This window comes from Triturus cristatus, chromosome 3_1 (assembly GCF_964204655.1).
Source record: "Triturus cristatus chromosome 3_1, aTriCri1.1, whole genome shotgun sequence".
Taxonomy (NCBI): domain Eukaryota; kingdom Metazoa; phylum Chordata; class Amphibia; order Caudata; family Salamandridae; genus Triturus; species Triturus cristatus.
The window spans coordinates 4,292,836-4,306,362 of record NC_140583.1 but is presented as its reverse complement, the minus strand read 5'-3'; the positions used below and the strand labels follow the sequence as shown (position 1 = coordinate 4,306,362).

At 48.4% G+C, this 13,527-nt stretch overlaps 1 protein-coding gene across 5 annotated transcripts in view; it reads right to left on the bottom strand.

The window, feature by feature from the left end:
- Positions 1 to 13,527, bottom strand: part of LOC146859573 (uncharacterized) — a 132,005-nt gene that overhangs the window by 96,234 nt on the left and 22,244 nt on the right. Inside the window, exons 1-2 of one of the 5 annotated variants that reach the window (XR_014979316.1) lie at positions 965 to 1,126; positions 325 to 821 (exon numbers count right to left, since the gene is read on the bottom strand). The exons of 2 other annotated variants lie outside the window; for them this stretch is intronic. The gene's annotated coding sequence lies outside the window, so the exon portion shown is untranslated. Of the gene's footprint in view, positions 1 to 324; positions 822 to 964; positions 1,144 to 13,527 lie in introns of those variants that run through there. 2 more of the 5 variants (XM_085646514.1, XM_085646513.1) reach the window with 2 other exon arrangements.

Below are 13,527 nucleotides of genomic sequence, written 5' to 3'. Positions count from 1 at the left end.
GATAACTGGGACTGTTTTATATCAAAATATAGATTTTGAGTGTAGAGACCAAAAAAAACAATAGGGGAGGACCATAAAGGACATTAATCAGGCGATAAAGCCTTCCAATGTCAGTCGACCGTTAAGAAAGGCAGGCTGCAGGTCCATGTTCATCTTCCAAAAAACAAAGGAACTTTGAAATGAAGCAGGCAGATTCGAAGCACGCAAAGTTGAGCATAGGGATATGTTCGGCAAAGTTTAGAGTACGGCCACTGTTTTCTAAATAACAAATGCATTACACCTTTCTTGGTCACTTCACAAAAATCAGCTTCAGTTCAAAGAAGAAAAAAAACCAGAGATTATAATGAGTCATTAAAGTGAAGAAAATAAAAAAGTTATGATGCCGCCGCAAATGTAGTCCTCAAGTAAACTAACTGTGGGAGAGCAGGCCGGATAAACAGATGCGGAGGCTGAATGTACTTTTTTTATTGTCAGTGATTGGGATATTAGTAGATACGGGGGATGTTTCGTCTTTCTCTTCTCCTTGGTCCGTCTTCTTGGTGCTGGGGTGGGGATTGGATGTTGCTGGAACCGGCTCTTCCGTCTCGTTGCTGTTACCCAGGAGGCTCATGAAGAGGGGAGAAAAGGAAGCCGTCAATCACTGTTTGACTGAGGGGGGTGAGGATCTACGCTAGCCGTCACCACACCAGAAGTGTCAGTGTCTGGGTTTAAGGGGAATTGACTCCGTGAGGTTCTGCAAACAACTGGATGGGGAGATCGCAAGCGCGATAAAACAGGGTTGAGCGCTGCCTCTGATTCAGAGAAGGAGTGGGGACGGTGCCCTGAATAGGGAAGGGGAAACAAAACGTGTATCAAACAAAAAGGAAAGGTTGTGCCAAACACGAGTTCCTAGTGCTGGTTGTGATTTTTACTATCCCTCTACCCCGTACCCACCCTCTCGACAATCCTCCCACCGCCCTCGTACCCTCTCTCGCTTTCCCAGGAGTCGTGGTCACTCCCCGGCTCCGCCGCAACTCTCCTGAGTTGCGGCCGCTCTCCAGCCTCCTCCGGTGGACACCACCACTCCTCGCTCCGCCGCTCGTCCGACACGGTCGCTGTCTTCTCTCTCCAGGTTCTTCTCGTTCTGCCTTCCGCTGGTCTCCACTCCGCTGTTGGTCGATGACGCCCCTAGTTTACGCTGACTCGCTTTCATTGAGAGCAAAGAACTGTTTCCGGTGTCAGCTCCTCCTACTTTCGGTCTCGGGTCTTGGCTCCGCTATAGGAAAACATGACAGGTGGGTGTGTCTCGTCTCCTGGATCCTTTACTGTGTGGATCCATGACGGAAGGTAAGAACGCGGTCCCCACGCTTACCGTCTCACACTAACATTGGGATAAATTAAAGCCCTATTAAAATACTAGGATGGGCAGTCTAGACCCTACAAAGCAGGGTTGGATTGGGATAAAAAAATAGGAATGGGCACTAAAAATAAAATGAAGATGAATGGGGTGCTACCATTACAAGAAAGTGCGAGGGCGTGGGTTGCGCAGATTGAAAATACCCTGGGGTGGGATTAAGCATTTACAGTATTGCTAAATGCAAGCAGCCGCCTGCAGTGGTGGGACATCGCACGCAGGGGTAGGAGAGGTGGAAAGGGGGTGGGCTGTGTAGAGGCCTTGGAGCAGCAATGTACGGTCTATAAGAAAAGGAGTGTGAGTACAGGGAGAGGGGAGGAGCTTGACGGCGACGTGTGCCACCTGTTCGTGTGAGAAAACACATAACATTACACCGTTCTGAAACTAACAGAGTCCTACGGCAACTATGTAATGTTAAATAATGTTAAAAGGTTGTCACCAAATACCAACAAAAAAAACAAGTTTCTAAAGGCCAGAACCACCGAAGAGCTCGTAGTTCAGCTGGTAGGTGTTTTCCTTCCTGCAGGCTCTCCATCTGTTCATCACTGCCATGGCGTTCCAGACAAAAATTTTAAAAGTGTGCCGTAAGTATGAAATGCCCTGAAGCGAAATGACCCATGTAACATGTAACATGGGCAGTCGCCATAGATGTCACAAACACACCCAAAGGAGGGACAAATGGCACCCATTCACCACACAAAACCAACGCAGTTGGAAAGGCACAGGAAGGAACCAATTAAAAGTGGTGGGTGTGGCCATACCCCACAGATGGAATACAGCATGCCTCGCAGAGCAGCGCATGCGCAATGACTCTAGGCTTGACCTAAAAACAGTGCAGTGTGCCTAGATTTTCTCTGTATGCTACTTGATGTCAGTGCAGGGCACAGATTTTCTCTTTAGCTGCCAGGACCCTCATAGTGTATCAAAAAGCAGTGCGCACAGATTCCTCAGAGTGCAGTAAACAGCTGTGCAGTGCGCACAGATTCCTCAGAGTGCAGTAAACAGCAGTGCAGTGCGCACAGATTCCTCAGAGTGCAGTGAACAGCAGTGCAGTGTGCACAGTGTTCCTCTGTAACATAAACGATGATCACAGGCAGCCCCATACCTGCAGGGACTAACACCTGCTCTCAAAGTGTGGAAACTCACCTCCGGTTCTTCCCTGCTGCTACTCCTCGCCGGACCCGCTTCGCGGGTCCCGCTTCGTCGTCTTGGACCCTCGGACTTTTGTTGGACCCTCGAAATTGCTGTTGGGCTATCCACTGTGCCTCCCTTAGACTGTGCTGGGCTGTTGGCGTGGTTGCGCGCGCTTGTGCAGGACCGCGGGGCTGCGAGCAGACCCGCAGGGACTCAGTGTTCCAGGAGTCCCTGCGTGAGGTTCTGACCCGTAACACCTGGGTCGCTCTCCCTGCCTGTCCCGCCCACCTATCAGTCATTAAGAAGGGCTGTGTCAGAGGAAATCTTTGGGACTAACACCTGCTCTCAAAGTGTGGAAACTCACCTCCGGTTCTTCCCTGCTGCTACTCCTCGCCGGACCCGCTTCGCGGGTCCCGCTTCGTCGCCTTGGACCCTCGGACTTTTGTTGGACCCTCGAAATTGCTGTTGGGCTATCCACTGTGCCTCCCTTAGTCTGTGCTGGGCTGTTGGCGTGGTTGCGCGCGCTTGTGCAGGACCGCGGGGCTGCGAGCAGACCCGCAGGGACTCAGTGTTCCAGGAGTCCCTGCGTGAGGTTCTGACCCGTAACACCTGGGTCGCTCTCCCTGCCTGTCCCACCCACCTATCAGTCATTAAGAAGGGCTGTGTCAGAGGAAATCTTTGGGACTAACACCTGCTCTCAAAGTGTGGAAACTCACCTCCGGTTCTTCCCTGCTGCTACTCCTCGCCGGACCCGCTTCGCGGGTCCCGCTTCGTCGCCTTGGACCCTCGGACTTTTGTTGGACCCTCGAAATTGCTGTTGGGCTATCCACTGTGCCTCCCTTAGTCTGTGCTGGGCTGTTGGCGTGGTTGCGCGCGCTTGTGCAGGACCGCGGGGCTGCGAGCAGACCCGCAGGGACTCAGTGTTCCAGGAGTCCCTGCGTGAGGTTCTGACCCGTAACACCTGGGTCGCTCTCCCTGCCTGTCCCGCCCACCTATCAGTCATTAAGAAGGGCTGTGTCAGAGGAAATCTTTGGGACTAACACCTGCTCTCAAAGTGTGGAAACTCACCTCCGGTTCTTCCCTGCTGCTACTCCTCGCCGGACCCGCTTCGCGGGTCCCGCTTCGTCGCCTTGGACCCTCGGACTTTTGTTGGACCCTCGAAATTGCTGTTGGGCTATCCACTGTGCCTCCCTTAGTCTGTGCTGGGCTGTTGGCGTGGTTGCGCGCGCTTGTGCAGGACCGCGGGGCTGCGAGCAGACCCGCAGGGACTCAGTGTTCCAGGAGTCCCTGCGTGAGGTTCTGACCCGTAACACCTGGGTCGCTCTCTCTGCCTGTCCCGCCCACCTATCAGTCATTAAGAAGGGCTGTGTCAGAGGAAATCTTTGGGACTAACACCTGCTCTCAAAGTGTGGAAACTCCCCTCCGGTTCTTCCCTGCTGCTACTCCTCGCCGGACCCGCTTCGCGGGTCTCGCTTCGTCGCCTTGGACCCTCGGACTTTTGTTGGACCCTCGAAATTGCTGTTGGGCTATCCACTGTGCCTCCCTTAGTCTGTGCTGGGCTGTTGGCGTGGTTGCGCGCGCTTGTGCAGGACCGCGGGGCTGCGAGCAGACCCGCAGGGACTCAGTGTTCCAGGAGTCCCTGCGTGAGGTTCTGACCCGTAACACCTGGGTCGCTCTCCCTGCCTGTCCCGCCCACCTATCAGCTTATAGCCAGTCACTGTCCCCGCTGCGCGGGAGCGCGCGGGAGCGCCCGGGGCTAAGCCCGGGCAAAGGGCGGGCCGTCTGTGGCCGTCAGGGGCTGGCAGCGGCTGGGCTGGGCCACCTCCCTAACATTTTAAAATATTTCGCCTAAACCTCACATGGTCCTTTTCCATTGTTGATGTAAATGCTCATATTTCTATCTTTGCATTTAACCATCGTTAGGCGTGTGTACCCATTGTTAGCATAATCGCTTAGATCTCTCACTGATTACCAATATACACGTTTCTTTTTCGAGGTATTAATTTGGTTAATTGTCGATTTAAAGATGACCCTAAGATCTGGAAAAAAGAGGCAAATCCAGGTCTCTACTTCTAATGGCATTTATACGGGTACAATTGACCAATTTTTTAAACGCTCTACTGCTATACTGGAGAAAGAAATTGCTATAGTTGAAAAACGCCTTTCATTAGATATAATTACAGGCAAGCGATCTTCTCTTGGGAAAATTAGTGAGGCAGCTTCCCCTATTTCGCTTTCCCTTATAGATTCTGATAGCAATGTTGCTAATATTGATCCTGTGCCTATAACTGTTCCTGAGACCCAAATAGGGGAGATGTCGGAGGTGGGTCAAGATAGTTCACTTATCACTGTCCACGATAACCTGCTTAACGGTGGAACTACCATTTTGTTAGATCAGTCTAGAGGGAACTCAGGTCTCTCGGACTCACCTAATTTAAATCTTAGTAAGGAGCAAGTGAATTCCCCCCCCATTTTACAGCTTTCTCCCTTACAGAATCCTGGGAAACGCAAAAGGCTAGATTTTCCCTTCTTAGCTGAACATAATGAGAGGGTGGGAAGCACTATTGATTCTTCTACTCGGCTGCGCAACACTAACGTGGTGGGTCAATTCGAAGATCATAATACCACTGTTAGTATTGTAGAAGGTATACTCCTGGCAAAGATAGAGTTATTAATGAAGTCCTTGCTTTTACCGCTATTAGAAAGGACAAGATTATTGAATGAAAAAATGGACTCTCTGGATAGGCTGTTTAAAGAGAATATAGCACCATTAAACAAAAAGTTAGACAGTCCCATCCCTAAAGGTGTGACCACCAGTGCTCCGTCACCACCGAAATCCCCACCGAAATCCAAACCGATAAATAAAAAAAAAGCAGGGATGTCAAGTACAAAGGCGGGATCTCGTATGTTAAAATCCCCGAAACCAACCTCAGTATCGGCCGTTAAGACGACTGTTATCTCTGGGGTTACACCTACACAGAAGGCCATAAAACTACCCCAGCCCAAGAAAACACCTAGCAGTCATGGACATAATCCTCGGCCATTTTCTAAACCTATCCCGAGGAAACATTGTGTTAATCTCCCCCCGGAGTCACGGCCCTATACCATCATTTTAACCGGGGTGGCTCCATTAGTTGAAGGTAAAAGTGAAACACACATGGACCTCCACAATAAGGTAACATTTTGGCTTAACAAAAATCGCCCGCTTCCACCCAATACGTATTCTGAAATTCTTAATGTTAGAAGGGTGGATTGGATAGGTTATGGTAAGAAAGATCTTGAAGGGGACTGTGTGGTGATTAATTTTAGAGAATCATGGGTGGCTAATTTTATTGGCAGAGGACCTAGATTTGGAAGAGTTGGGGATGTGCAAACTTTATTGCTGAATTATTTTTATCCCGCTTTTTGCACAAGCGGTCCCCACACCCCACCTCAATATTCTAGAAGAGACAGGCCAAGAGGGAGATTTCATTTAGACACTCCAGCTTATCCTTTGTTTTGTCCACAACTCACAAACCGGTTTGCTCCGCTGACCGGCTTGGAAGATGTGGATTGACTTGATAATCCAATGCTGAATCCAGTGCGGAGTGAAGTTGTACCGAGTTCCCCTAGCCCTGTTCCACCTCTTAGGGCTGTGACGGCAACAGGGTTGAGTGGTAATTCCAAAGGGGAGGAAGATGGGGTAAAACCTTTGAATCCCATATATAGTCCTCTAGCACTGGAGGAGACTATTAACCTACCCAACAACCTGCTGAAAGACACAAGTAATATTCTTACAGTCCTGTCATGGAACATAGCGGGATTGTCTGGGAAAATGTCCGAAGCTGACTGGGGCTCTTTTGTGGATTCTTTCGATGTTATTATGTTTCAGGAAAGTTGGTCAACTGTTGCCATTTTTCGGGTTGGTTATCTCAATTATTATAAACCAGCCTGTAAAGGACCAAAAGGTCGTCCCTCAGGTGGTTTGGTTATTTGGATCAGGCAATCTCTAGCCCTTATAATCGAAGAAATTCCTACTTTAAGTAATGATATTCTTGCCTTGAAATTGTCTGGCAAAAATAAAGAGGTTTTTTCTCTGATTAATATATATGCAAGAGGGCTACCTGGCGGGAAGCCTGCGAGAGCAGTCAGTGATCTAGACTGCTTATTAAACACCATTTCTAGCGATAATTGTACAATGGTGGCTGGTGATTTTAATTGTTCATTTGAACCCTTTCCTAATCTTGATAATGAAGGATATGGGGAATCTGATCAAATCTGGAATATTCCACCATTATCTATCCCCCCCATCAAAAAGGTTACCGAGGCAGCAATGCAGTGGCTAGGCCTTTGTCTTGAATGGGATCTGCGTGCAGCTAACGGTAGAACTAAATCAGATTCAATGGGAAAGGTCACTTTTGACAATTCCAAGTATTCGAGTCGTATTGACTACTTCTTAATAAAGATAAAATTCTGGAAAATCCTAGAGGATATGGAAGTAGTCAAAAGATCTGAAAGCGACCATAACCCTCTGGCAATTAAACTAATACTGAAAGAGGGTTTCAGATTGGATTCTGCGTCTACTACTGTTACAGCTGAGGCTGTTCTTACGAATGACTGTAGAAGAGTACGCTGGACTAGGCTTATAGACAACCCTACCGTGTTAGAAAGGATTGCGGAGGAGGTCTCAGTAGCCACTAATCTGATGGTACCGATACTTAACGAAGGTACCTCCCCGGAAGAAATAGGGATGATCCATGAGACATTGTTTAATAAGATAAAAACTTTTTTTAACGAACCCACAAAAGGAGGGAAAAATAGTCTAGTACCAGCTAGGACTAAATGGTACGATAAATCTTGTCGGTTAGCACATAGCACCTTAATAGATGCTATTAAATTGAAGTCAGTCATTGATATTAGGCTAGCCAGGGTCAACTACAAGAAAACACTTAAAGTGGCAAAAACCAACTGGGATGAACAGCGTTGGTTAGATTTATATCAAGCATGCACCTCATCTAACCAACAAAAATTTTGGGAGGTTGTGAAGTGGGGTGGGACTGGGGACTCGAAAACACCTGTTAACCATGTGTCTGCAGAACAATGGGTCAAACATTACGCGACGCAGTTTAGTGACACGGTACGGATCTCCCAACATTGGGAAGATGCCAGTGTTCAGACTGCGCCGCCTTTACTTGACCACGTTGTTTTTACAGAATTGGATACTGTAGCTGCGCTTAAACAAGTTCAGAACGGTAAGGCTCCTGGTATGGACTGTGTCCCCGCGGACCTTTTTAAGTATGATCAGGTGCATTGGGTTCCGTATATAACCACCCTAGCAAATGCGATAGCCAGAGGGTTGGAGATTCCAAATTCATGGAAAGGGGCAGAGATCCTTCCCGTGTATAAAAAAGGAGACAAAACTAATGCAGGAAACTACCGTCCAATTAGTCTTATCGATGCCCTTCAAAAAATTGTGGCTAGAATGCTTTTAGGAAAAATTGACACTTGGATGGTCGAAGTTGACATTCTTTCCCCACTACAAGCTGGTTTTAGGGCTTATATTAGCACAGTTGACCAGATCTTAAGATTCGTTATGATCTATTGGAAAACTGTGTTTCTGAAAGGCGGCAGGATTTACGCTGCATTTGTGGACCTCAAATCAGCGTTCGATTTGGTCCCCAGAGGAAAGATGTGGGCTGCACTGAGAAAGATGGGTGTTCCTCCTGCGCTCTTAGAACTTACCATCAGGATGCATGAGGGAAACTTTGCTAGAGTAAGGTGGGGTCGTCAGGGCCAGGTTACTGAAACCTTCCCGGTGACTCGTGGAGTGAGACAGGGCTGCGTCCTGGCCCCTACCCTTTTTATACTTTTTATTAATCAAGTGGTTAAGTTTCTCTCAGATACTCCTACAGACGCCCCATCGTTGGGGGGGAGTAAATTCCCCCTTTTAATATTTGCGGATGATACACTCATACTGGCCAAAACTCAGAAGGGTTTGCAGGTTGCTATAGATAAATTTGTGGATTTCTGCAAAGAGAACGATTTAGAAATTAACATTAATAAAACCAAATTTATGGTCTTCACGAAGAAAAAAGCACAGAGGGGCAATGTCATTATGAACGGGTCAACCCTGGAACAGGTTGAAGTTATGACCTATCTCGGTGTCACAATGGATTATAGATTACGCTGGAAAGAGCAAATAACAGCGCTTAGCTTGAAACTAATGCGCTTGTCCGGTTGTTTGGTGAAGGAGCAGCGGAGCTCTCTGACCAAAAGGGTGCTGCCCGCCCTCAAAATATATAGTGCAAAAATTAGTTCTGCCATATTATATGGGGCGGATATTTGGGGCTATGTAGACCTGGCTGTCCTTGATAGGATACAAAACAAATTCCTCCGAAATTTAGTTAGTCTTCCGCCATCAACACCAACTCTGCCATTATTGATGGACATGGGGCTCCATTCATTCAAACATCAAGCCCAGTATAGGTTGGTGGCGTTATGGAGACGAATATGGTCTACACCGGAACTTGCCATGTTCGCCCGAGAACTTCAGGATGTTAGATCACAGCAGGGGGCTGGTGATATCCCTTGGTTTAAGTCTATTAGAAACACTCTTTTTGGAATGGGTCTCCCACTGTTGTGGTCTGAGCCGGGCTCCCATATCTTTCCTTCTAAGAAAGATTTTAAATCTCTCTTTTGGTCTATGGTTAAGGATGATTACGTTGCTCTTTCGGAGAAACCGAACTTGACTGGTTTGTTTCTGCTATATAAAATAGTTCCCCATATAGAGTGTTTCTGGGATATAATAGTTAAAACCACTGATAGGAAACTTTACTTTCAGTTCCGTCTTGGTACATTGCCTTTACGGTCCTTTACCAGTGGTTGGCAGAAGCCGGCGACCCCATTTTGCCCATGTTGTATAATCCATAAAGAAACAATAGGTCACTTCTTGTTCGTTTGTAATGCTTATCGTGAACCACGATATAAGTGGCTAAAACCTATTTGCCATAGACTAAAGACCAGGTCGAGCAGAGAAGCCCTATTCATCTTAAGAACTAATACTTCTGAATGTTTCTCAATCGGAATGGCTAAATTTCTTGGATTCACCACACAAAACCAACGCAGTTGGAAAGGCACAGGAAGGAACCAATTAAAAGTGGTGGGTGTGGCCATACCCCACAGATGGAATACAGCATGCCTCGCAGAGCAGCGCATGCGCAATGACTCTAGGCTTGACCTAAAAACAGTGCAGTGTGCCTAGATTTTCTCTGTATGCTACTTGATGTCAGTGCAGGGCACAGATTTTCTCTTTAGCTGCCAGGACCCTCATAGTGTATCAAAAAGCAGTGCGCACAGATTCCTCAGAGTGCAGTAAACAGCTGTGCAGTGCGCACAGATTCCTCAGAGTGCAGTAAACAGCAGTGCAGTGCGCACAGATTCCTCAGAGTGCAGTGAACAGCAGTGCAGTGTGCACAGTGTTCCTCTGTAACATAAACGATGATCACAGGCAGCCCCATACCTGCACAGGTACCCAGATAGAAAAGCCCACCTCCTGGCGGAGATTTACTCTATAAACACCCCTGGAAGTGCAGTCAACAGCAGTGCACACTTTTCCTATATAGTCAACCCCGCAAAATGCAGTAAAAAGCAGTGCAGTGTGCACAGATTCCTGAGAGTGCAGTAAACAGCAGGGCAGTGTAAACAGATTCCTCAGAGTGCAGTAAGATGCAGTGCAGTGTACACAGATTCATCACAGTGCAGTAGGATGCAGTGCAGTAAACACACAAGAAGCAGTGTACTGTGCACAGATTCCTCAAAGTGCAGTAAACTGCAGAGTGAAAATATTCCTTATAGTGCAGTAAACTGCAGAGTGCAAATATTCCTTATAGTGCAGTAAACTGCAGTGTGCAAGGAGTCCTCATACTGCAGTAAACTGCAGTGCAGAGTACACAGATTCCTCATAGTGCACTAAGATGCAGTGCAGTGTGCACAGGACAGGGTTTGTCTTTTGCTGTAAACACACTTCACAGTTTAGTATATATCAGTGTAGTTTTGATTGATTGTCTCATTTCTAAATGACTCACATAACGCAGTAAACAGCAGTGCAGTGTGCAGATTCCTCAGAGTGCATTAAAGAGCTGTGCAGTGCGTACAGATTCCTCAGAGTGTAGTAAACAGCAGTACAGCATGCACAGATTCCTCAGAGTGCAGTAAACAGCAGTGCAGCGTGCACAGATTTCTCAGAGTGTAGTAAACAGCAGTGCAGTGTGAACAGATTCCTCAGAGTGCAGTAAAGAGCAGTGCGGTACAAAAGGGGGTGGTGATGGACGGAGCATCAGAACCAATCAAACACTCACACCCAGTCAACAGATCTGGGTTTGATCCATCACCGTTCTTTAGCCCACTCTGCCACCCCAGTTCAGACATGGCCATATGCAAATCAGTCTGACCCTGTGCCTCATGGGAACAGTCCAGCCCGAACTGCCAAGCCATGCCTTCCCTGGACCGGAAACAAGCTTCCTAGGACCGGTTTCTGGTATTTCAACCGTCTTCAGCCAGGCTTGCTTGAATCCAGTGGCAAAGTGAGCAAGGGACTCACGTCTGAGCATGGCTTGGCAGTTCGGGTTGGACTGTTCCCATGAGGCACAGGGTCAGACTGATTTGCATATGGCCATATCTGAACTGGGGTGGCAGTGTGGGCTAAAGAACGGTGATGGATCAAACCCAGATCTGTTGACTGGGTGTGAGCGTTTGATTGGTTCTGATGCTCTGTCCATCACCACTCCCTTTTGTACCGTAAAGAGCAGTGCAGCATGCAAAGACTCTTCAGCGTGCAGTAAACAGCATTGCACCATGCACAGATTTCTCAGAGTGCAGCAAACAACAGTGCAGCGTGCACAGATTCCTCAGAGTGCAGTAAACAGCAGTGGACCATGCACAGATTCCTCAGTGTTTAGTAAACAGCAGTGCAGAGTACACAGATTCCTCAAAGTGCATTAAACAGCGGAGCACCATGCACAGATTCCTCAGAGTGCAGTAAACAGCAGTGCACCATGCACAGATTCCTCAGTGTTTAGTAAACAGCAGTGCAGAGTGCACAGATTCCTCAAAGTGCATTAAACAGCGGAGCACCATGCACAGATTCCTCAAAGTGCATTAAACAGCAGAGCAGTATGCACAGATTCCTCAGAGTGCAGAAAACAGCAGAGCAGCATGCACAGATTCTTCATCGTGTGGTAAACAGCAGTGTGTAGGAAGGTGGAATCTAACTACATGGTTGCCCCCACTTTTTTCCTGGTGTTTTGATGGTTTTTGACTTCGTTTGGCTGGGAACCTGCTATTCCGGTCCCCAGCCTATCTGCTTTCTCTTATAAATTGATTCCTTGTACCTTAGGTACACCACAGATTGGATTCTGGGGTGCCCTTATAAGCCCCTAGTATATGGTATATTATGTACCCAAGGCATAGGTAAACCAGAGGCATACCAGGGGCTGAAACATGTATTATGCCACCCCTGGGAAGTCCTCTAAAATGACATCACAGGTCTGCTATGGCAGCCTGGGTAAGGTGGGGCATGCACCCCTTACTGAGGTATAGGTTTACTATATCTCACCTATCACTTTACATAGAAACCTATCAGTCACCCCTATGGCAGGCCTTATCAATCCTGAAGGCAGGGTGCTTGGTTTTGTGTGAGAGGGTGCCCATGCATGAGCAGAGCCCCTCTGCGGCCTTCGGAATCTCTTCTCCGGGGTTGTCTGTGATGCAGCCGGACCATATACTCTTAAGTGCATTATAACCAAACAGTAAATGCCACCTTTGGACTGGCTACACGGAAACGTGTCGTGTTTGGTGTCAAACACCTTGCAATCATACCCCCACACCAGTAACTGGTGTGGGAGTATTATCCCACCCATCTAGAGGAAGAGACATGGCACTAGCGGTATACCCGGTACCAACTTAAAAGAGTCCTGGCATCACAAACTGGATGCTGCAGCCACAGACACGAGTCTGGGCTCCGGCTGCTGACCGAAACTCCGGCAGGGGAGGCCTGGACAATAGGTTTCCTGTCACAGGGAGGTGTCACCACCTCCCAGACAGGCTGTAGTGTATTAGGGCTGGGTGGGTGCACTCTGAGAGTGCTTTGAAGTCCTGCACTGGGGGCACATTTGGTTTCCCTGTGCATAGTCCAGCTCAAACCGGTTCAGGTGCTACAGCCCCTACTCTGGCGCAAAACTGGACAAAGGAAATGGGTGTAGCCACACCTCTTTCCAAACCCTCCCATGGGTGGGTTCCCTGAGTTAGTACAACCCCTTTCTTCGGTATAAAGGAGGAACCTCTGTAACCAGAACTTCAGATATTCCTGGACGAAACTCTGCAACTGAATCCTGGACCTTCGACGATCTGTTCAACGCAGATGACTGAAGAATCTCCTTTGGAGTAAAGGAGTTGCTCCCCTGTTTGGCAGGCACCAAAGACGCATCTGTCCGGTCTGCAGCTCCGAAGCTCCCGCCGGACGCCGACGACTTTGCAACACCAGAGGTGGATTTCCAAACTTCCCAGAGGTCGAACCGAGTCCCCAGCAAAGCTGAGACCCGTAGCCCTCGTGGGTACCGTCGAACCGGAACCCCTGGACACTGTGCACATTTGCAAGTGCATCAGCTTCTCGACGTCTCCTGAGGCTTTGCATTGGGTTACTTGTAGCCCAGACCCCGAGCAGAGAATCCACCGAAGATTGACGGCCTAGTCACCCCGAGTGACCCGTGGGCCGCCATTTTGTGATTCCTCTCGAGGTCCCTTCGCGATCCCTGGCCCGTCGACTGGTGGGTACCTGTGAAGGTAACTCTGACTTTCCTTGGGCTTCCCTGGTTGCTCCAGACGTGCCCTCACTCCTCTTTGTTGGGGGGAGTCCCTCGGACCTTGCTTGTCCGCACCGAAGCATCTTTCTCCTTTCTGCGGGGTTGCTGTTGCCAAGGCTTGTTGTGTCCAATCCGGGCACCGGCACTTGCAGCACTCGACAT